This window comes from Phymastichus coffea, unplaced genomic scaffold (genome assembly GCF_024137745.1).
Source record: "Phymastichus coffea isolate CEN01 unplaced genomic scaffold, Cenicafe_Pcof_1.1 PCOF00094, whole genome shotgun sequence".
NCBI classification, from domain to species: Eukaryota; Metazoa; Arthropoda; class Insecta; order Hymenoptera; family Eulophidae; genus Phymastichus; species Phymastichus coffea.
The window spans coordinates 312,932-336,357 of NW_026706905.1; the positions used below are offsets into that span (position 1 = coordinate 312,932).

At 45.3% G+C, this 23,426-nt stretch overlaps 1 protein-coding gene across 3 annotated transcripts in view; it reads right to left on the reverse strand.

Moving 5' to 3' along the window:
• The window catches only part of LOC131669501 (uncharacterized), a 54,627-nt gene that overhangs the window by 25,221 nt on the left and 5,980 nt on the right, over nucleotides 1-23,426 (reverse strand). The window lies entirely within an intron of this gene.

The window sequence follows — 23,426 nt, forward strand, 5'->3', positions numbered from 1 at the left end:
CTAAAAATACATTATAAATAAAATCTTGTCATTGTATACATTCATCATCTATATAGTAGATTAAAAATACTTTTAATGAACAATTTTGACGAGCGGCTTACGTAAGTTATTCGTAGTTGAGTAAGATTCAAAAATTATTATATCGTTTCTCATCGGTAGACATTGTAAATTTGCATAATTTTATAGTTCTTGTAAACAACTAATTGATATTTGTTAAAGAAACTTTAGAATGTGGTTTTAATAATTCTCTCATTACAGACTAGAGGTGATTTCAAAGTTAATGTTGCTGTTCTTCTTATTTCAACGAAATAATAGTAGAGAAAGACTTTTCAAACGAGTCACATACTCGTATGTACAGAGTATATCTGTTTTAAATGGGACAATTCAGTGAATCGGTAGGCTTATATTGAATTATTTATGGGATATATACGTTCACATCGTAAATTATATCGTATAATAATTTTTGTAATAGGAAATAAAATATGTATTACATTATAATACGTAGTGAATGTTTATATTACGATAATTATTATTCTAATTGTGTAAGATCTTATTGTTAATATTGTGTATAATGATGCTTCAGGAAATCGTATTTTTATACTTTTTATCCAAAACTTTTTTATTTAATCGAACAGTTATTTATCATAAAGTAATTCAAGACTTGTAGCGGCTAATCACATCAAAGAGAATATACTTTTTCCAACGCCAATCACCTAACTAACGGAACACATTGTTTTCCTTTTCCAGCAAGCCAGATACATTAATTACGCGATCCGCGTTACAAAACAAGCACACTCCGCGTCTTCGCACATGGTTTGGCATTTTTAATTGAAAGATAACGTTCGCGTTGGGTCGACACATTCGTTATACGTCGCCTAATTCATGCCGATCAAGACGCGCCGCTAATTGGACGGGTGTATTTACAAGCCAACAAAGCGTGCTTATTAAGCTTTTCCGTCCTCTCACTCAACCCACTTTTTTCCTCTCCAATTGTGACAAAGATAAACAATAAAGTTGCTGTGGATACTTCTGGCCTCTGGCGCTCGAATGCCTTTCTTTATTTTTTTTTTTTTTTTTCATTTTTAGATCTTATTGGGTCGTGAAAAATCGTAGCCGTAAAATCTAAGCGTCCACCTCGGAGTGAAAAATTCGTCCGCTGCCGATATATCACCTTCGCTCGGTCGCTTGCTCGCTCGCTCGAGAGGGAGGTAGGATTATTGCCGGCGCTCGCTCGCGGACAAATAGAGCGCGCGGAATAGTTTGTGCCCGGATATGTCCGCGAGAGAAATGCAGAAATAATCCGGCTCCCGCCGCGTGCCTCGCTTGCTCAAGTTTCATCCGCTACTTTTTTGCCTATTTTTTTTTTCTATTTTGCGCGCAAGACGTGGACGTCATACGAGCGCATTCTTACGCTTGGTATTTCGGTCAGAATAACGAACGCTGCTGCATTAGCGGGTGTGCAATCATTAGCGCAATCGAAAATCGAGTTGAACAAACGCTTGGATCGACGCTTCATCAATCTCGCTCTCTTTTTTCTTTTTACTCTCCCTCGAAAACGCGATTTTCTCGTTTCAACTGGTGACGAGTCAACGTTATTGCCACACGATATTGCATTGCCGCTCTCTCACTCTCTCTCTCTCTCTCTCGCTCTCTCTCTGATGCGTTTTGCTCATAATAGCTGCTGTGATAGTTTCGTATATTCCTTCCTTTCTTTCTTTTTCACTTCGCTCGTTTTGTTTTTTTTAGATTTTTGTTCGCGCCTTGGATGATTGACGGGGGAATGAAATTGCCTGAACGATTCAAAAATATAAAAAAAAGCTCGTAAATAAATGTAAATTTGAAAACTCGTAAACGAAAACTCGCGCGAAACTGAAAAAAAAAAAAATTAAGACGTCATTATCTTTGAAAATGACATTATGAGCGTTTCGAACCAAAAGAAATGGGATGCTTTCGCGTTCAACGCATTCAATGAAAGCTGGATTATAAGACCAAACCGCGAAAGCTAATTTACCCGCGCGCTGTTCCAAAAACAGAGTAATCTATATTTATTGCTTTTATCGCCGGCGATATTTGTGGCTGAATGGGGATAAATTAAAGCGCCACAAACAATGGCAATAAAATTGAAATGTCAAAAAAACTCCATCGTCGTCGTCTCGTTGAAGGATAATCAATCTTTCCGCCCGCTTTTTATTTATCCTTATCTCATGGTAATTAATGTTTTCATGAGAGGAGAGAGAAGCTTCACTCCATAAATTACGTAACTTCGTCTCCCTTCCCTTTTCTCTTTCGTTCATTAGTATTACGTAATATTTTAATGTTATCGATGACGATGTATAGGGACGGTTCATCCAATTGACATGCCTCGACAATTGTACAGTAGCTGATCGTTCTATACACGTATGTTATAGTTTAAATTGTTTAATTCTTTTTTTCATTTTCTCCCGTTCATCCGATACATTACCGACCTTTTGAAAATAAACGTTATTAGCAACACAAAGCGCATTACAGTTGTAATATTTGATGAGCTCCCCTGGTTGACTGTTTCGCATTTTCGCTCACGTCGTTGCAGTACTTCTCGACCGCATTGTGAAACGAGCTTTTTCCCTCGAATTTTTTACATACTACTGTAACCCAGTGAAACAGGAGTCCATTGCGCATAACTCACTTGTTCGGGAGAGGAAAAAAAAGAGAAAGACAAGCAAGTCCGATAGTTGAACGCAACAACGTCCTCGTCCGTATAGTTATAACATGGAAACGGCAATTCATAATACAAAATGGCCAATACGCCCGTCGAGTCGCTTCGCTATACACCAAGCCAACCGTCATCCCGTCCGATTTCCGCATTCAACTCGTGCGCGCACTCGCCTGTCCCTTCTCCCCTCCCCCATTCAAGAACAATGCGCTTTCTCTTTTGTATCGCTCTCTTTTCGTTTCGTTCAACTCGGTTGCGATTCTTTTATAATGATTAGGATTACCGTTTGTTCCTCGATATTCTGACAAAATCACGCGACATTCTCGACAATTACGAATCAAAGCTAAGAGCGATACGGGAAGGGGGCAAAGCCCATAATCGAGGATGGCATCAGAATAAGCACTCGATTGAATGAGCGGTCGTCCTATGGCGTTGAAGGACGTCGGACAACAATGGCAATAAACAGAGACGACGCTGGCGCGCTCCCCGACAACAGCATCGAGGCATTCGACGACGAACGAGAGCGCGAGGAGTTAAGATTTCCACTTGGGGAGACGCGGCAATCGATCACTCGCTCGCAAACCACGAACAAACAGTTGGAAGCTGCAAGCCCCGTGACGAGTGCCGCCGTCGCGAGTCTTTTTTGAGGTCGCTGCCGCGCCTTTCGCTTTAATCAGATCATTTCAATTTCAAGCAATCTCCTCCCCACCCGCCCACCTCCCCTTTACTGTCGTTAATTGTAGGTCGATGTCGAGCAGTGGCGCGCAGGCGTCCTCCCTTGGTGCTACTGCCACGTTATATGGCTGACCGAACTGGATTCGTTTCACTTGGAGTGCATCTTCGCGATACCTACTTCGGACTGTAGTTGGATAATTTACGCGTTACATTGCTCGTTTTACAAAGTGCACAAACATCTACGATAACAAAGCATCAATGATGTTATATAGAATATTAATAACGTGGAATTCTTTTATTTATGATAGATCGTCGTTATTGAAAGAAACTCGGATGCTTGGCGGCAGTTCCTTACTTTATGCGCTATAGCATTAAAATTTCACTATCCTAAAAAAATCTGAACCCAGATCTAAATCTCTTGAGAAAAAGAAAAAGGCGAAAGAGAGAAATGGCAGATGAAATTCAAGCAGTACAGAGGATTGCCTTCATGTTCGGCGTAACAAAAATTGAAAAGCGAATAATAAGCGTCCCGCGGCGAATACAAAGGAGCGCCGTAAATACTAAGCAACGCCGTTCAGAGCGGAACGGCATTGTCTATCGGGAAACAATAAAGCAGAGAGTCGAGAAAGCAATGCGGCACACGGTGGTGTCCTCGAGAAAGGAAAAAGAAAAGCGTAAATACTAGGTACAGGCGCTGCTGTCGATGATCACCTGTAAGAGCAGGAGACAGACGTGTGTGGGACTGATTCTCCGTTGTAAGGCCGTTTCTTCGGAAACACTTTTGCCCGTGCACACGGGCTCGATTGAACGTTTGGAGTATAACTTCTCGTGCCCAACGCCCAGCGGGATCGTATCTCGCTCGTCGCGGCTTTTTCGCGTGGACGTTTCGTTTTCGCTCCTGCGATTCGTTCGCGAGCTCTCGCAAGCGTCCGGCTCCGAAAATCACGTTGCGAACGTCGCGGGACAGTGTAACTCCAGCGCCCTGAGCCCTTATTTCAAGTTGAATATTGTGCCATATAATGTCTCGCGGCGAGTAATTCTCACTGCGGAGATGGATTCGGTAGAAAAAATGAAACCCCAGCGCCCCATTCCTACGCTATCAGGACGCATAACGTCTCATTAATTCCCACAACTTTCCACAAGCGCGGCGAATTTCCAACGTTATTTACGGCGCTCGAACGCACGCAAAATTTATGCGAACACGCGGCAATCATTTGGGTTCGCGAATTTGTTCTCGCATTTCATTCGCGATGTCAGCCGAGGCTCGAAGGACGCCGCGCGCTGACGTCGACGCGAATTCGCAGGGTGGACGCGCGTAATTCGAGTCGCGACCGCCCTTTCCCCACCTCTCCCTTTCGCGCGACGCGCGCGCGTTCGTACGTATACGCCGCGCGCAGAATCTTTAACTCGCGTTAATTACGTGCTGGCGCTTTCGTTTGTTTCAACTAGCTCTAGTTTGCCGCGCACTCCTCTCCGTCGGGTTCTTTTTCTCTTCGGCACGCCCGCCGCGCTTATTAATTTTCTCCTTTTTTTCCTCTTGCCTCGGCATCGTGCATTCATCTTATTCAGTTGGCTCCTTCCTTCCCGGGAGCGAGCGCGCAATTAAATAAAGTTCTAAGTTTCCAGTTTCCTCCTTGTTTTCCCTCGAGTTGAACTCCCGCTTCGCCGTCTACTTTCGACACGCGGCCAACGAAGATTCCGAGACAGCTAACGTTTTCACGAATCGGCAAAATAAGAAGCGTGCAGCCTTTACGAGGTGGCATCAGCGTACGCTGTAAACGAGAGAGAGAGAGAGAGAAGCTTTGTAATAAATAGAAAAAAGGGAGCGAGACTGCCTGCAGCGACGATTGTTGGTCGGCTTGCTCGCGTACACGGTGCCTCGGGGAAAACGGCACGTGCGAAGAATAAGCCGTAGTGAAGCGAGTTCTCTGTTTCTTTTCAATGAGGACTGAGCCTCGACCCGAGTAACACTAAAGGGACATCCGAGAGACAGATATAAGGCTTCTCCTTCCTTCTTCTTCATCTTTTACTACTCTATTTTTTTATTTATTTTTTTTACCAGAAACTTGACGTACCCGGATTTTATACGAATAAACTCGATTTTTTCATATATATTGCTTTGACTGTCTTCAAACTCGTATTGCTCATAGCTTACCTCGCTCTCATTTCATTCCTCATCCGAAAGTCAATAAGGATTCTATTTAGTACGAGTAGGACCAAAAGTGTATCGTAATGCGCACGTCGCGCTTTCTCCCCGGGAGAAATACCTAATTTTTCTGTACGAAGCGTCACTCGAGCTGTCACTTAGGCAGCGCGAGAGAAAGGGGGAGAAAGCACGCGGCGATGCACTTAAACTTCGGCCGTGTCCTGCGAGACTCCTCCTCCTCCTCCTTCCGTCCCGTCGGCGCAAGACTATTTCTGACGCGATGCGCGCGATTCCCGACAGTCGCTCTACGTCCTTCCCTCGAGCTCTCGAAATCGGTCAGTTGCGCAGCTACGAAATATTCCATTATGCCCGGGACTGAGGGATCAAAAAAGTGCATCCGGTTCACTTTTCGTCGTATCTACGAAAGAAAAGAATACCGCGAGTCCTCACGATCGCAACAAAGTGACGTGATCTTTCTTTCGCTTCCTGCCTCCATCGTGATTTCAAATATTGTGCTTCCCATTCATCGTCGATTACAATCGAGCGTAGCCGCTGCCGTCGCCTTTTGTCATCGAAAGATTTAATAATGCCAATGAAAAGTACAATATCCCTTGAATAAAAATACCGTGGCGAAAGATAAAGTTAGCGGCGAGTGAAAGGGAGAAGAAAAGAAGGAATTAAGACTCTCTCTCTCTTTCTGTTTCTGCCTCCGCAAAAGGTGCCACGACATTCATTGACCAAGAGATTGAAACTTTTCAGTGCTTAAATATTTGCATCGTGCTTTGCTTAAAAACAGCGAGTTTTCAAATTGCTTCTACCTTTCGCGCATGCGCATCATTCATTTGTTTGAGCTCGGTGGGGTGGGAGAGGCGAGAAAGGGCGACGAATAGAACGTTTGATTTGCATTTGGCCTGACAACCGAGTTGACCTTCGACGCTGGAATGCGCGACAACTTTGTTCGTGAATTATCACTGCTTTTGGTATAATTGGCGTCACTTTCCCGCCGCATCGACAAGAAAGTTCTAGAAGCGTGCTACTTTTTCATTCGTTGATGTTTGTCGTCGCGAATCGTTTGATTAAAAGCTTCCCTTCTTGCGGACTACACGGCCGAAAACTAATGCAAATATCGGTGAAAAAAGTTTGTTCGGGTAGCCAAACCACATCCCCATAGGTAAACGTCTCGGAAAACTGCAAAAAAAAAAAAAAAGAAAAAAGTGAAAGAGAAAACTCCCCAACAATAAACACAATTCCCTCGCTGAAGCAGAGCACAGGGCGCGGGGGGAAAAAAAGAACGGAGCGGCTTAGATCGTCGCAAAACTTTCCTCTCTCGTGCAGCAGCAGAAGCGCGCGAATCCCGCTCCTGGTAAAACACAGAGGGCAATACACAGTGGCGCGGCACGGGCCATGCCCCCAGGGAATGGCGATCGATCTTTCTCTCTCCCACTCGTTGGCTCGCGTGAGAGAGAGAGCCTCGAGTATATCAAGAATTCATGGAATCCCGTTGATCCTTTATGCGCGCGCTAGCCACGTTTATCCTCGGCGAAAGTACGCGGGATCTCGTTAAGAGATGTGAAACGAGAGGAAGGGGTTGGCTATTAGCTCTTGCGCCAAACGCGGCGGTGACGATCATTTACCCGCTTTATTTTTTTTATCTCTTATGGACGATTGATTTCAATCTTTGTGCGTTTAGCTTTAATGGTTTATGCATCGATTACCGTTGAATGGCTTTTCTTTTGTTTTAATTGCGGATGCCGTGCTACTGACAAATGTTGTGTGACGTTCTGCTTTACGCGCAATTTCGAAGCAGCGATACAAGGACGCAATTGTATATTGATCTTGTGTCTGTTTGACACAATCCATTTTGAGTAGCAATATTTGTTTATACTGTACGTTGATGAACAATGCAACTGATATGAAAATCGTTTGTTCAACGCCTTACGTGTGACAGGTCTGCGATGCACTATAACAATGCACAAATGCACCTAGCTTCTTGATATAGCCTCACTCGAACTAAAATATTCCACTTTCATTCTCTAAATATTCAATTACAAACGCGTTCTTCTTGACCACCCACGCAAAGCTTACAGTTTTTGAATTCACGGGAATGCTCCAAGAAAATCCTTGTAACATCCAGTACTTCTCCGAAATTATAGAGCATGAACTTCAAAATTCTCTGAACGGAGAATGGAGAAAACGTGAATAGCATCGTTACACCACCTCGTCCACCCACGGCAAAATAAGAGATCCAAGAGAATTCCTCCTGCTTGTCGCGCGTCAGAGATATTCATTAAAAGTTGCAAAAAGGTCACGTGCCTCGCGTCAAAGAACAAGGCAGTCGGAGCACGTTAATCCGGCCAATCTTCCCATCTCTATCCCAGCAAAGTTTTTTTTTTCTTCGTCTCTCTGCTTCGCCTGTGTCAATAAAGGACAGCGTGTCGCGTATTGATTTTCTCCGTGCGCGTTCGCTGCTCCTCTCTACTCGATACAACCCGCTCGTTGCGGATTTCGCTGTTGTTTAATGGACGCCGCGCGCATTGTTTACTTTTTTTTTTTTCCTTCGGAGGTCAAAAACGGCACTTTCGAGCGGGCGCGGCAGCGGGATTGAATTCATTCAGGAGTGGCGTACATATAGCTGACGGTGTTTTTTCCCGGTTGTTACTGTAATAACACGATACTTTTTGTACCGGTCGATTTCCCGGATCTCGTTTAGGTGCGTGCGTTTTGCCGGAGAGGCGACGGCGTTGGCGAACAATGTTCCATCGTTCCCCCGTTCTAAAAGCATTTGAGCGCCCGCGAGCCGCGCGATCAAAACACATCCGTCACTTTGCCAAAGTCACGCCGGAGGCGAACCGAGCGATCAACCAAGCCAGACGAATTCGAGACGAGCCGATGCAACTGCAATTTCGTTCGAGGGTCATTGATTGCTCGGTCGTTATAACGTCGTTGATTTTTGGAGAGAGGTGACCAAGCCGCGCGTCGAGGCGCAGAGGCTAATTTACTTATCGCGAGTGTGCCAGCAGTTACTACAACGTCGAATGAAATACTTCTCTTTGCTGCGGAACGCCGGGGACAGAATCTCTGCGTCGGGTGCTCTCCCCCTACCTCTTGCTCGACGATTTCGGAGCGTGAAAGTTTGACTCGATGGAATGTGTTGGCGATTAGGTTATTGCAAAAATGTTAAGGGTGAGAATAGCATCCGACAATCTGTCTGCGTTACGATTAGAATTGCGAGGCTCGACGTCCGATTAAAAGCTCGTACGGATTAATTACCAAAGTCAATTATCACACCGACGAGAGCGTTGACGACAACAGCACGGACAAAGAAAAGAAGAAGAAAAACCATGCGAAGCACGACCATTCGAATGCATCAACAAAAGTCAAGTCATTTTTCTGTCTTGGAAACGAAAAAAAAGAGAAAAGAAACAAAAACAAACAAACAAACGAACAGACAAGCATCTGCAGTAGGTCGTTGTAATGACACGGCGCTCATTATTCATTAGGTGCTTTTTTCCTCTCAACCCATTTCGAGTCAGCGACGACGGCGCCGAGCGATTATCACTGTGCGCGCAGATGCAAGCTACCCTCCATGCCATCAATGCCTAATTAGCGCGCAATTTGTCATCGAAGCGTACCAGGATTCGCGCGCAGTGCCGGGAGCCCGACGATTTACGATACAGGCTTGCTTAGCAAGTGCGTACGCCACAACTCGCACGACGTGCCTTTAACTTTTTTCGGGACGAGTGCTGGTACTTATTCTTGGAGGGCGGCAGCGTAATGTCCGCGCAGCGGGATCCTCACACGGTAATTTCACGTGCCTGATCGAGACGATTCGCCCGAATTGCGGACGCAAAAGTTTAGCTGGCGACAGTGCCGCCTTGATTCCGCCGTGCGCGAGTGCCGTTCACAATAATCAGCGCTCTCCTCGTCGTTCGCGCAACTCGATAAAACACTTTCGGGCGGCGTGTCGCGCGCGCGCGCCTCGTAATCCGGTGAATCGAAGGAACCGAAGAGGCAAAAGAGCGCTTTGCCGAAGTTCTTTGAAAATGGAAGAATAAAAATACACAGAACAAACGAGAAGAAAGTCTTGCGAAAGCGCCCCGACGCTCGACCTAGGAGGGCAGAGTAACGGGTGCAGTCGTAGAAATCTTTACGAGGAATCCGCCTCTCGTCGGGCGATCGTAAATCAAGGATGAGTCGAGCACGCGGGAATCGAGTTGATGGAGGCGGGAGAACCGAAATTCGATGTTAATCTGACCTTTTTTCCCTCCACTTCCGAAAAGTCGGTCGCGCCGTGAGTGCGAGCCCCCGAAATTTCGCCGCACACGAAGACGATCCGCCGAAAATTTTACGACTCGCTCGTGCGTTCGCCGCGTGCCGTAATGAAGTCGTCGTCGTGCGTGAGCGACGCGAATAAAGAGTCTACGGCGGGCCTTCCGCGTGCGCCCGGGTACCGAGCACACCGGAAATATTTGAAATATCGAATATGGGTTAATGAAAATCGATAAATAAGTGCAGGGACAATATGGGTTCCCTACCGGCCGCAAGGTGAATTAAAATAAAAAAGTATCGCTTTTCGATACCGTTGTGAATATCCGAGCTTTCGGAAATCTCGAAAACTGCCGTGTATTCGCGTTAAATCGCTCCTTACGGTGCAAGTTATGCGTGTCGGATTAAGGTTACTTTGTCGCCGATATTAAAGCCCATCGAAAAATCAGCTTGCGTTCACTGCTGTGCTTTCAATAGTAAAGTCGAAAAACAATAAAGCCGAAGATCAAATCTTCTCGACTCCCTCTCGAAAGGGCGGGGGAGGGGGCACCACTCAAACAGCCATAAATCACGGTGCAACCCAACGCGCCGGAGCCCTTTGAATGCAGAGGCGCAAAGTGGATGCATAAAAGAGGCGATGCGGATCGAAACCGACCGCAATTCGAAAAGAGGATCGGATGGCAAAAGAAAATCAATTATATGCATTATCCGCGATGACAAAACGACAGCCCCCGGCGATTTATTAGTCACGGGGCGAATTTCTCGCCGGCGCTACTTTTACGGACCGGCCCCTCGGCAATTCATTGCGGTCAGTTGAATCGAGGCACTCATTTAGCGCGTCGAGGCTGTAGTGCTCTGGTTTTATGACGCGCGCCGACGCGGCTCAGTTTCGTCGTTAAATTAACCACTTATTTTTCGGGCGTTGAACTGTTTTAACGGCTCGTCAAAATGTTAATTCATCCGCGAGGTCGCCACACTTTGTTCTCTTCAATTTTCCACGAGCAGTTGCAATTGTTTTCGGTCGATCGAGCGTCCAAAGGAAAAATAGTCACGCGAATTCTGTCCGACACTTGGCGAGCGAGCTCCGAGAAAGAAGATAAAGAAAGGGGGAGCAGAATCATCGCGACGCCCGACAGGGAGACGGTCGCTGCAAAAACGCGAGAGATCCTTTGTATCACTAATCGCCCGACTTCGGAGCTTCGCGTCTTTCCAATAGAAAGTCTCTGCCGGCAATGCAAATGTTGCCCGCCCTTCTCCAGATATTTGCACTGTGGCAAATATATTCCGAGCCTCGCCCCTCGTTTTTTCATCGTGATTCAGGGCAGAGCGTTGCGAGCGCGCGGAATGCAAAACAGCCGTGAGAGAGACGGAGAGTTAAGTGCCGCTCGAAAAACGTCCTATTGTCATAAAAAGCTTTTTTGGATAAACGTCGCCGCTGCAATTGCACACACGCACATAAATTCCCTCGCCCCTCCCCCCTCTCTTTACGTCTGTTTCGCCAGCTGCCACTGGAAACCCATTTACAACGCGGATTATTCCGCAAAAGCCCTGGATAATCAAGCATGGAGAGGAAAAAGGAATGGTCGATAACGCGCGTATCGCAGCGGCAGGCTGGTGTAATAAGCTGCGGATACAGGCACTGGCAGGCAGCATTAGCCCTTTGGCGGACTATAACCGGACTGGCGCTCACGAGCGTTTACGGGGCCAAGCCGCACGACAGCAACATACGCGCGCGCGCGCATAATCTCCGCTGCGAGGCAATATCAAGCTCGGCGATTTGGCTCTTTCCGCGCCGCTTAGGAAATTAATTCCCTCGTTTCCTCCGGCGACTCGGCCTTGCGACGATCGTTCGACGCGGACATGGGTATTCCGCCTAGGATTTGAAAACCTCGCGGCGGTCGAGCGCGCGTATGCGCACCGTCGGGCGTAGCGAGCCGGCAAGTCGCTGGCGATTCACGGCTCATCGGCTAATTCACGTCGCGACTGCGTCCGTATTCCACGCGGATGTCGAGAGAGAACGAGAGCAGATCTCATCGCGTTGTACTACAAGGTTCGCATGCGCAAAATCCCTTTCGGCGTCGATGGATCATCCTCGCGTGTAATTGCCACGGAGAGAGAAACTACTACGCTAATCGCGCCAGCTAGTCTGATTTACCGTGATTCCGGAGGTTGACGGGTCGCACGGAGAGATATTCTCCCTTTGTTCGCCCTCGCGGCACGAGCTCGGGGACAGTTTACTACTAATGAACATCAGCGCGATAATCTTTTTCGCCCTTCCCCCCTTTCTGCTCGAAAGCTTTTAATTTGCAGAATCCATAGGGTCTTTAAAAGAGAATTGCGGAGGTGTTGAGCTCGCGTGTAATTTAATTTGTATCATAGATATAATAGCTCGAGCTGCACACGTATTGGCTTTTGATTAAACTAGATAAATGCCTGGTATGTCATTATTACATTTAATTTACACTATCATTACGGTGTATATTGCGGCCTGTCATGCATAGCTTATTACCTATTTAAATTAAACGCGTCGTGTGATACAGCAGCAGCGGGCTTTCTGATCTCTCATTAAATATTGCCAATTTTAAAGCGCCCATACGTTCTCTGAAATTGTGTACGTGTGGTTGGAAATAAAATTAATTGATTAATTTTTCTTGACAGATACAATTTGAAGGCTCGATTCGAGGGGAAAGAATTCGTTTGTCTCGCGCATCTCACCGGTGCCGAGCAAACTCGAGCGAAAGCATACCTGGATGCAGTCTCGTGGCACAAAGACGCGCGCGCGTTCCGATTTCCTTTTTCGCATCTTGAGAAAAAAAAATTTGTTTCACTCGGGAAGTGAGGGAGAGTAGCGCGCGAACGCGATTCCTCTAGCGCCAATTTGGCCGTGCGCGCCGAGTTATACGAGTCCGCGTGCCTACCTCCGCGCGCAAGAAAGTAGATTTCGCAAAAACTTGTTACTCGCGACTGCCTGCTATAAAATTCGATACGCCAAATTGTCTGGAGTTGGAGTTTTCAAGTGCTTCGCCAGCGCTTGCACGTGATACAGTTGTCGTACATTATTTTATTTATGTTTTTGCAGAACTTGCTGATTGTAATTACTTTCGCCCTTTGAGCTTACTCTTCGATACATCGATGAGTTGGCGCGAAAGTGCGGAGGAGTTTTGAATGCAGTTTAGTTGCGCGAACGATCGTTTTTCTTTCGTGCGCGAAATTGATGAAAAATCCGGCATCGATCATTTCAATGCTTCTTGCTGTAGCGCGAAAATTGATGAATTACACCATCGGTTCCGGTCACCAGAGTTCATTCCGACACCATGATCAATTCAAATATCAATCATCTTTTATCATCTGAAATGAAACATTTGAGTTTCCAACGAGTATTTATACATTCGACTAGATTCTTTTGTCAAGAAAAACAATTATCGGCAAACAATGAATCTCTTTCTATTTTATTCAGTGCGACCTGCTTCCGTTCTCTTGCATAGAAGAATTACGGAGCCCCCATCGGCTGTCAATGTTTAATAAAATTCTGGAAAACAATTTATCCTGAAAGGAAAAAGAAATTAGCGCGCGAAAAGCAAAAAGATAAAAAAAAAATGAAACATGTAACAAACGAAAAAAGAAAATGCCAGCATATAGCTCTTTATCTCGAGGGCGCACTAGCTCGCGGGCTTTTCCGCTCGACTATTTTGCCGGCACTGGTTTCCGATGCCAGTGAGACAGGCAGTCTCGCTCTCTCCCTCTCCCATAATTTGGTGCCGAGCTCTTGACAAAGCGCTCCCTCGCGGGAAATCGGATCAAAAGCTTATGCAGGCTGCGCTAGATTTTCTCTCTCTCTCTCTCTCTCTCTCTCTAGCTTTGTCGTTGGTTGCTGCTGTGAAGATTCGAGCGAGAGAGAGAGAGAGAGAGAAAGAGAGAGAGAGAGAGAGAGAGAGGGCTGATACGTTCTCTCGTTGATGAACGGCCGCTGTTCGCGTGTGCGTTTCGAATTATTTCCTTTTTTTTTAAGAGCGACGAGACGAGATCCGCGTGCGCACCAGATGGTCTGTCAAGCGTGCCATGCTGTTTCTGCTAATTCTCGTTCTAAGGGTGATAATTTCTTTTGATTTTTTCAGGAAATGCATATAGAAATAACCGGTTGCTCGTAAGAAAGAGAAGGGGCGCTTCCCCGATGCCCAATCTTTTTCACGTTGACGGCAAATTGAGGACCCATCGAAATCGCACTGCGAGCGTTGGCCAGTAGGCGAGTCTCCCATCCCCTACGACTATTTCCTACACGTGTTGTGTAAGGGAATGAAAAGAAAAAAAAGCAGAGAAGAGGGCAAGAAAAGAAGAGCAGCCACGTGGGAGCTTGCAGAAAAATGAATTCTATTTCGCGGAGTATGCGAGCTCAAGCATAATACGCATGGGGGCTCGCGGAAGGAAAAAGTTGTCGCTCGAAACTCGCGTGTACGTATACTTATTTTCTTCCAACGACAATCAGCCTGTCTCAACAACGTATTTTGCCTTAGGGCACAAATACACCGATAGTTTAAACGGAGCGCGAGTCCGCGCTACTTTGCCAAAAAAAAAAAACTCTGTGTGGAATGGGCTGAATTCCTTGAAGTTTTATTCGGCGCAAAAGAAAGATAAACAGATGGATAGAAGATCTTTCGCTTGCCCTGAGATAAAAGTAAAAATGCATTCTTTAACGATGCATATCGCAATTTAGTTATGGACCTATCACAAGATTATTACAAATATGAATAAACAAAGTATTGCATAGAGATTCTCTCAGTCGGTAACAAACAATTAAAAGTCACAAAGACGTATGTCAGACGCATAAATAGAAAAAATTATGTCTAGATACTTTATCAGAGTCCAGCAAGATCAGTACAATTTATTTTCATTGCCAGAGAGATTGATAATGCAGACAGTGACAGTATAAAATACAAAATTATCAAGCACGCGCTCAACATACAATAAAAAAAGAAAATCAAAGAAAACAAGCCATTCTCGCGAGACAGACTTAAGGGCCAAGGGCAAAAAAGTATCTACGCGCACCGTCGATGACGAATTTCAATGTGAGTAAGGGAGGGCATTCCATAGGCCAGCACCAGAGATCTATAAGGATCTAGACTCAGTCTCAGTCCTCACCTTGGAAAGGTTGAGGCCATTCGCCCTACCAGTGAAACCAAGCCTGTGAGCAGAGAAAAACTCAGCTAAATGCTTGGGCTCCCTCACACGTATAATTTTGTACATAAGCAGGGCAGCAAAATAGCTCCTGCAAGAATCAACGCGGAGCTAACCCAGCTGCTTCCGGTAGAGGGTGATATGCTCATCCCTCCTAACATAAAAAATTTAGCGAATAAAGGCATTGTAGTCTCTGCAGTCGAACGTACTGCTTCTGACACACATCTAGAGAGAGAAAGAGAGAGAGAGAGAGCGAGTAATTGCATTTTCGGTCATCGAATATCGCTTTATACGGATGGCATGATGAAAATCTGTTCCTCGCAGTTGGCTGCTGCCCATCGATAACCCGATTATCGCGCTCGCGCTTTGAGAGGGAAAAAAACCGAGAGAGACAGAGAGGGAGAGAGAGAGTGCACGCTGGAATGGTCGATTCTCCTTTTCTCGATGCCTTGGCACGAGGGCCTATATAAGTTCGAGGATCGCGCTCCGCCGTGAAAAGTTGCCGAGTCGACCATATTTTGTATGAATGACATTTTTTTAAAAGTCTACGCGATTTCTTACGGACGCGATCCACGATCCTTTCTCGGACTTCTTTTTCGTTATCATTGAATGAACTCGTGAGAACGAACATTTTTCCTTTTGTTCTTTCTCGTCGAGAGGGACGTAGCATTGTCAATTTTGAGATCAGATGTTGGAAGATGAATCTTTTTCTCTCATTTTGATGCTAATTTTTTTTATAATAGTCCGTCAACACGAATACCATTTCTTTTTTCCTAAGGAAAACCTTCAGTAATTCATATCGCACTTGATATGATCGAGAAAGTAAAAAAATAACGAAATTTTGCTCTGCAAAACATGGCTAACAATGATATTTGCTACAATGAAAGAGAGAGAGAGAGAGAGAGAGAGAGAAAAGTCAAAAGCGATTGAAAGATCAGATTGAGAGTCAGGCTGGGTCCTCTCTCTTTCATCTCGGGCGAGCGCGAATAAATTGCTTTTGTTCGAAATCGATAGCCGGAGGACGCGCCATGCGGTGGATATAAAGTTATCCATGCACGCGAGAGCGCACAAAAACATAGGTACGAAAAAAGATTTTCGCAATATCACGTAAAAGGAAAAAAATATACATATATATAACTAGGATCGCCTCCGCCGAGTTTTCCCGTACATACGATTAGCAATGCGATATACCCTTTGCAATTTTCATTTTCAAGCGCACAACAATAACCGCCAGATAGTGGAGGCGCATGTGGTATCCAAATCCTTTGTTTGCCGCGGGCGCTCGCGCACGAACAACCTAATTTCGTATAGCAGGGCGGCGAGCTCTTCGCGCGCGGACCGGAGAAAAAGTTTCAGCCTCTGCTCTATCAAAACGCGTAAGCCGCAATTATTTTTTTTTTTTAATTTTTATTTTTTTCGAGCGGCCTCATTAACGCGTCGCGCTAGTTTAATATCGCGCTAACTTGAGAGTGAGACAGAGAGAGAGAGAGAGAGAGAGAGAGAGACAAGTGGAGAAGAGGTGGCATAACGAACGACAAAGCAGGAAGGAAACGAGAAATAAAAGAAAATTAGTGCGTCCTCTTCTACCGAAAAAAAAAGGAGAACCACGCGCGCGCGCGAATATTATTCTCCCTTTTCAAGTGCGCACCGTCATTAGGTTCGCAGCACTGCAGTGGACAAAATAAAAAAGAAAAAAAAGAGGAGAGAAACACATCGGATAAAGCAATTAGTAATGTAAGTAAGTTTGTGACTAGAACTCTGGTAAAGCTTCGTTGCGAGGGGTTGGAATGGGGAAGGGGACTCGAATTCCAATCAGCCTTTGTCGCGCGCGAGTCGACGCCGTGTTGACCGTGTGCCGTGCGTGACGTATCCTTTCCCCTTGTTGCTATTGCTGCTGGAAATCAAGCGATTTCGAAAGATAAACCAAGTGGGCGAGGTTACAATCACAGGTTTCGGTTTGACGTTGATCCGCGGCTAACGACGAAGAGTGAGTGCCTTCTTCGCGTGCTCGCTTCGAAACTACATTATAACAAAATGTTACTTCGTGTGGACTCCAGATGAGGTGCGCAGACCTGATTGAAAAAAAAGGCTCCGGAGTTGGAGTGACGTGTAAAACCTACTATTGCATCGTTGTAGTTTCTTTCGTCAAGTTGTAAGACAATTGTAAGAGTGAAATTTGTAATTATTGTTTCCGATAAATTATTTGTAGTGGATAAACGGCGACGATTAAGGAAGGGCTTGTAAGATAAGTTCCATTATTTTAGCCCTTTTTGATATCCACGTTCGAGATTTAAATTTAAAATGACCCGTTGAGATTCTTATGAATATTTATAGATGCTCTCATGGCAACTGCAGGTTTTTAAATCTAATTACTGTATAGAACCGCAGCAGCAGCGTGCTCCTGTATCAACAATCTTTTTTTCTTTTTTTTTTTTAATTTCAGGATTTTCAGCTACACGTATGATGCATACAAACATACGAGCATATGAATTATTACTTAGAAGGAAAATGGCTTTATAGAGCAGAAATTTTTTCGCACACGCGCTATTAAGTTACCTTTCCAACGATATTCGTAAAAATTTCATTAGAGAAAGTGCTTCGCGATATTTTTACAAATTCGATAAAGATGAGTACTTGACCGAAATAATTTTTTAATAAAAATGATAATAGCCAAATATCCGCAAGTAACAAAGCCAGAGATATTTATTCGAATGAACGAGGCGATCGCGACGGAAGCGAAAATATTGCTCGTCCATCTCGCATGTCATTCTCTCCCAACTGGGAGTATTTCAAAAATTGTGACCGTAGTTCTGTAACAATGCCAATAATTCCGCGCGCTGGCGTGTAGATTCGCGCCTTTGTATGTGTCGCGGCTTTGAGGCTTTTTGATGAAGCAATTTATTACTGTAGTAGTGGGACGAAACGAGAGAGTGGGGAGAGGAGAGGGAGAGAGAGAGAGAGAACGGGTATCAACTCGAACAATGTTCCGAAGAATCAAAAAGCCATTTTTTTTTGTCACCTGCGAATCCGATTTTCTTGTTCGGCTATTGTTGCGGAAACTTTGTAAACGTTGATACGTGTTTTTTATCGAGATATATTTTTTTTTATTTCGAACAGCGTCGGTGGAAGTTTGTAGAAGGTCCTTTCTTATCTACCGGGTTGAATTATGTTAGGAAAAGGAAACAGCAGAATACTTATAGAACGTAAAATCACGAAGTTTCTCGTAAAGTTAGGAGAGAATCCGAATGACGTGTTTACAGTATCGTCACGTCATTCAGAATTGAGAGTGCAATAAAAATAGGATCGGTCAATCAAAATCCCATTAAAGCAGGAAAAGAGAGAGAGCAGTGGCACGAAATATAAAAGATCTTGGAGGAGGAAAAACTAGACCTCTAGGAAATGTTATTTACAATCCCGTTGCCACTTGAGAGAGCAAGAGAGAGAGAGAGAGAGAGACAGGCAGAGAGAAGAATTCGAAAATTAAACTTCGCGACGCGAGAAAACTGTTCGCAAGAGGAAGTTGTCGCGGGCGGACACTTTCATGATGCGCCCGGTCAGTTAAATCGCGCGCATCGCAGTGGGAAAAAACGCCAGCGCCATTTTCGCAGTCTCATCGCGAGCGCAGCACGCGAGTTCAAGAAAAATTCCATCAATCCAGCGAAATTATCGAATTTCCCGTGAGCCCAACGCGCGGGAGAGAATATAGCGTCGGTCGACTCGTCGCGACCTTAGCGGCGCCCGGAGCATCGACCGAGACTAGAGGCAGCTAGGCGCCGCCGACGCCACCTCGTCGGAAGCTCGCGGTGGCGGGCGGCGGCGGGAGCGACACGCGTAATAATTTTTTTTCTTATACCGACGATGACGGCGATCATCCCGAAGACTTTGTCGAACTCCGCGGCTGGAAATCCGATTAGGCATGATTTATACCAGTAAGTTGAATCGAATTTTCCTTGCAGCTTCGGACACGCCGGCGGAGAGAGGGGCTCGGATGAGAAAATTCTTGGAGAGAGATTCGCGAATATTCAATTTCCGATTTCTTCGAGAACTCGCATATATAGAAAAGCCCAAACGAGATCGAGACCAAGTTTCGACTTCCCCAAACAATTCTCTTGAGTTGATTAAGTCTTACAGCTGTAAGTTTTCGATTTTATAGAAGGCGAGTTACGTTTTTGAAGGGAATTGTGCGCACTCGAGCGAAGATTTTTTTTTCTCTCTCGCAAAGTGCTGAATCAACTTTCAATCACTACAACGTTTCTGGGTCACAATTAAATAGAAAGAAAAGGAAAAAGTCGATTCCTGTTGTTTACCAAGTTACATCTAATGAGCAGTTGGCAGATGCGAACGCTGACGGCACTACAAGCAAAACGAATTCAACGCCAAGCAGCGCAGATGCGATATAGCTTTCATATTCCGAAGCTCTTGGAATTTAGCTAATCACCCTACAGGAAACTTCTTCAGGCATTCTCTGTTGACGGATATTTCTCTAACCGCAACCTTCCGCCTCCCTATTCAAAACATAGTTTGGCCGGCGCGTTTATTTAACAAGATGGTTTAATCAGGGCGCGAGTCAGTCACCCGAGTCAAATTAAACAATTAGCTTATGCCTAGAAGACGCGCGTGCACTATTATTTCTGCGCCAGACGCTCGAGCGAGAGAACTCCCTTTTCGAGCATTGACATTCTAATTTACTGGTGAATAGCACGCTTCGCAATTCCTTGTAGGTGGCTTTGCTCTTTTGATAAGTTTACCTCATGCTCGACTACAGTGCTAATAAAGTCTGACGTCTCGGCTTATCAAAGTTAACAAATCCATGGAATTACGTAAAACTTGTACGTATTCTCATTTTTTTTGTATATCCGCAAACGACAGAGTATCCTCACGCAATGAAACAGGAAGTGTTCATAAACGACCTATCCAGCGCCGCAATGTGGCAATTTCGCAGGATACGAAAAGCGATCCAGCGCGTGATTTGCCGCTTTACAATGACACGCTTTCTCGAGCGTTCAGACGAGAAAGAATTCCTTTGAGTCTCTCCGGGCGCGAGAGAGGAGCATTGCCTCGCGGCGCCTCCCTTACTCTGCGCGCACGCGTGCGCGCTTGTGTATATACGAGTGTATACGGCCGACGTGGAAATGAAAAATTCGTACCCACTTTACGTTCCGAGGACGACTCCTTTTTAAGGATTTTCCTCTGCAATACCTTCCCCGCATGCAGCTGGCGTTTTAATGCAGGTGTGTATATGCTCGCTCGCATGGAGAAATAGCGAGAGAGATTCTGTTTCAGCGCTCACCTCTTAGCGCGCGTTGATACAAGTAGCCACGTTGGACATGCAAAATTGCAGCTTTGCATAATTAACGCCTCGAAAAACATTGAAATGTATATTTTTTTCTCGGCGAATTTCATCAATGAACTAAAGATCATTTGAAAGTACGCTCGGTCGTTACAAAGTTTCAATCGAGCAAAGTGATTTCGAAATAAGTATGGATGACTTGCATAAATAAGGAACAAGAGAGAGATCGAGAGAGAAAAGGTGGATTGGGTGTGAAGTTAAATCATTATACCACATGAAAAGCCGATAGAACGACAAATCCGCGCGCTCGCGCCGCGACGACAAAGAATATGAAGTCATCGTCCTTGTCGCGCGGAAGCCACGATAATGCTGGGGGGGGGGGGGGGGGGGCAAGGGAATCGCATTATATCCATCTTGCAGCTCGATACCTTTACACTCGCGAGAGGGAAACATCATACATTCTAACGCATCGCGCGCGGGAGAAAATTATAATGTGAACCCGATATATATTGGCAGAGAGAAAACGATATTACCGAGCCGGAGCAAAGCGGATACGTGCGGATTGCTTAACGCCCGCCGTCGTCTACCTTTATTCCGTTTGATTGCACTGTAAACGCTTCGGTTATTCAGTGATCCGTATAATTTCTAGCGTTATATCCTTATCACGTTGTATTACGTGATATTGCGTTTACGTTATCGGACAATTATGTCTTACGCTGCAAAGGCGTCTGCCAATTTTTCAGTAGTACAGCAGTACGTGCGGTCGGACGCACACCGAGAAAGCGCTGACCATTGTCGTTCTTACAAATTGAAAATCTCTCGAGAGAATTCGACGACAACGTAAATTGATATTCAAGCTGTAACGCGGAAGCCGCAAAACAAAATATCATTATTCACGACCGAAATCATAGAGAAGTATTGCACAGTCCTATCTACTTATGAACGTGGTAGCGTGTATATACATATATAAGGCAGCAGCAGCAAAGCCTCTCCATCCCTCTCTCCCTCTGTCTCGTAGTGTATACCATCATTACTCGGCGCATTATCCAGCGCGAACGGGATTTAATTCAAGAAAGTTCACCGCAAAGTTGTATGACTTTCCGCGCGTATTAGCATTTTCGCATCCCTCTCCCACGGCAAAAGTTGCTCCGGGCTTCAGCTGTTACACGCAGCTCCTGATCTACAACGTTGCTCCGATAGAACACGTCAATTATTCATACGCAGACGACTTTTTCCCCACTTCAATGTCCATCGCGCTGTGCGAAAATCCAGTTACAGTTTCGCGCGATGGCCAAGACGACCTACTTCCTCTTTGGTAGGCAGGTACGCTCATCGAGATCCTACTGTACACCGCGAGCAGAGGGCAGAAAACATTACGTCACAAGTAGCTGCGAAATCGGGCGAGCGAGCGCGCCCGAAAGCTCTTGCTCTCTCTCGCGGAGAAAGCGGCACATTTAATTAGTCACGGTGTGAGGACGATCGTCGTCGTCGTAGCTCTGCCGAGGTAAGCTGACTCATCGAGAACGAGAGCGTCCACTCAAGCACGTACGAGCGCACGAGCGCAAGGCATTTTTTCGCCCGAGGCGACTCTCAAGCCGCGACCGACTAAAAATCCCTGTCAAAGCGAGAAGAGAGAGAGAGAGAGAGAGAGATAGTGAGACACGGCCACGGGAGGGGAGCGAAAAAGAGAAAGATCGAGTGGGCCCGATTGCGCCCGAAACAATGCTGCCACAATGAGCAGTGTTGAGGCTTGCGGTTTTTACTTTCGTCGCCCTTCTTTCTCTTTATTTTTTTTTCTTACTTGTTTCGACTATTCGTTGCCAAAGTTTTAGGTCACCTCTGATTATTGCATTGTCAGACCATTTTTTCCTTTTCTACTTTTAAATACCGAAATACTGCAGTCCGTAATTAATGATCGATACCTTTCTGTGGCCGTAGTTCGAGTGTTAATCCCTCGTCGACCATAAAAATTAATGTTAAGCAATACAGCTTCGATAACTCATTAGCAAGAGAAAAGAAATTGCGAACTGGGAGAAGCTCCAGATCGGAAAATTACGAACCCCCACTGTAAATTTTTAGTACTACCTAATGAGGATTGAAATTCACCAATCCTACGGAGTGAAAAAATATTTTTCGCATTCTTCAAGTTCCCTCTCATTGCAAAAAGTTGTGTGGAACTCAATTGTAAAAATAAAAGAATATAATGTCGGGAGAAATAATTTAGCTCTCAGTGAATTTCACAGTGAAATTTCCTGCCTCTTCTAACTCGCGAGTCAGAGGGAGGAGAAAAAAAAGGACGCGTGGCGCCATAAATACGCGAAGTGGGCAAGAAAAACGGTGTCGCGCACCCCCCGACGAATGTGGGTCAGACCAGCTTCGGAAGCTGGCGCAAGCGCCTAAATGCGAGAGCGAGAGAGAAGAGAGAGAGAGAGAGGGGGACAAACAGAGAACCAAAGAGGGGGATAGGGAAAGGATTGTATCTGAGTACCTTTATCTCTTTAATTACGAATTATTTTTACGATGTGCACGCTCTCTTTCGAGCCTAGCGCACACGCTGCCACTTTTCCCGCCAACGTGTTCTTTGCAGACTGCATTCTTTCTTCCTTTTTCTTTTTTTCTTTTTTATTTCAGTCAACTTTAGTGCGAGCAAGCGCTCGAGATTCATGGAATTCAGCTTCAAATTGAATGAAGGCGCGGCAGCAATTGCGGCTGTTTTTCAACTAGTTAACAAGCGCTTTTGAATCACTTTGAACTCTGAGCGACAGCTACAAATCATATCTACCACTTCAAAACCACGGACAATTAATAACCCGTGAAAATTGAAAACTCTTCGTTCAAGAAAGCTCAGTGGAAAAGAATGCGGGAAATCTCAGTTTTATCTAAAAAATGTTACAGTGAAAATCCAAGAAGATTAAGGTCGAGTCTATCGTAGTGTTTGTTCGCGAAAGAACGCTTCATTTAATTAAAATTCGTTCGGTAAATTAAATGCTCGTTTGACCTCAAAAAGAATCGAGTGAAGGAGCCTCAATGCGTAGCTTAATTTTTTTCTGTTCCGCAGCGACGAAATGGTGCTTTGACGAATCAAGTGTAATTAAGATCCGGCGCCATGGTGGCTCGGGGCGCTCCGTAGTGCGTTTTTCCTTCTTCCTTATTCAAGATAAACTGTGGCGAGGTCAAGGAAGTCA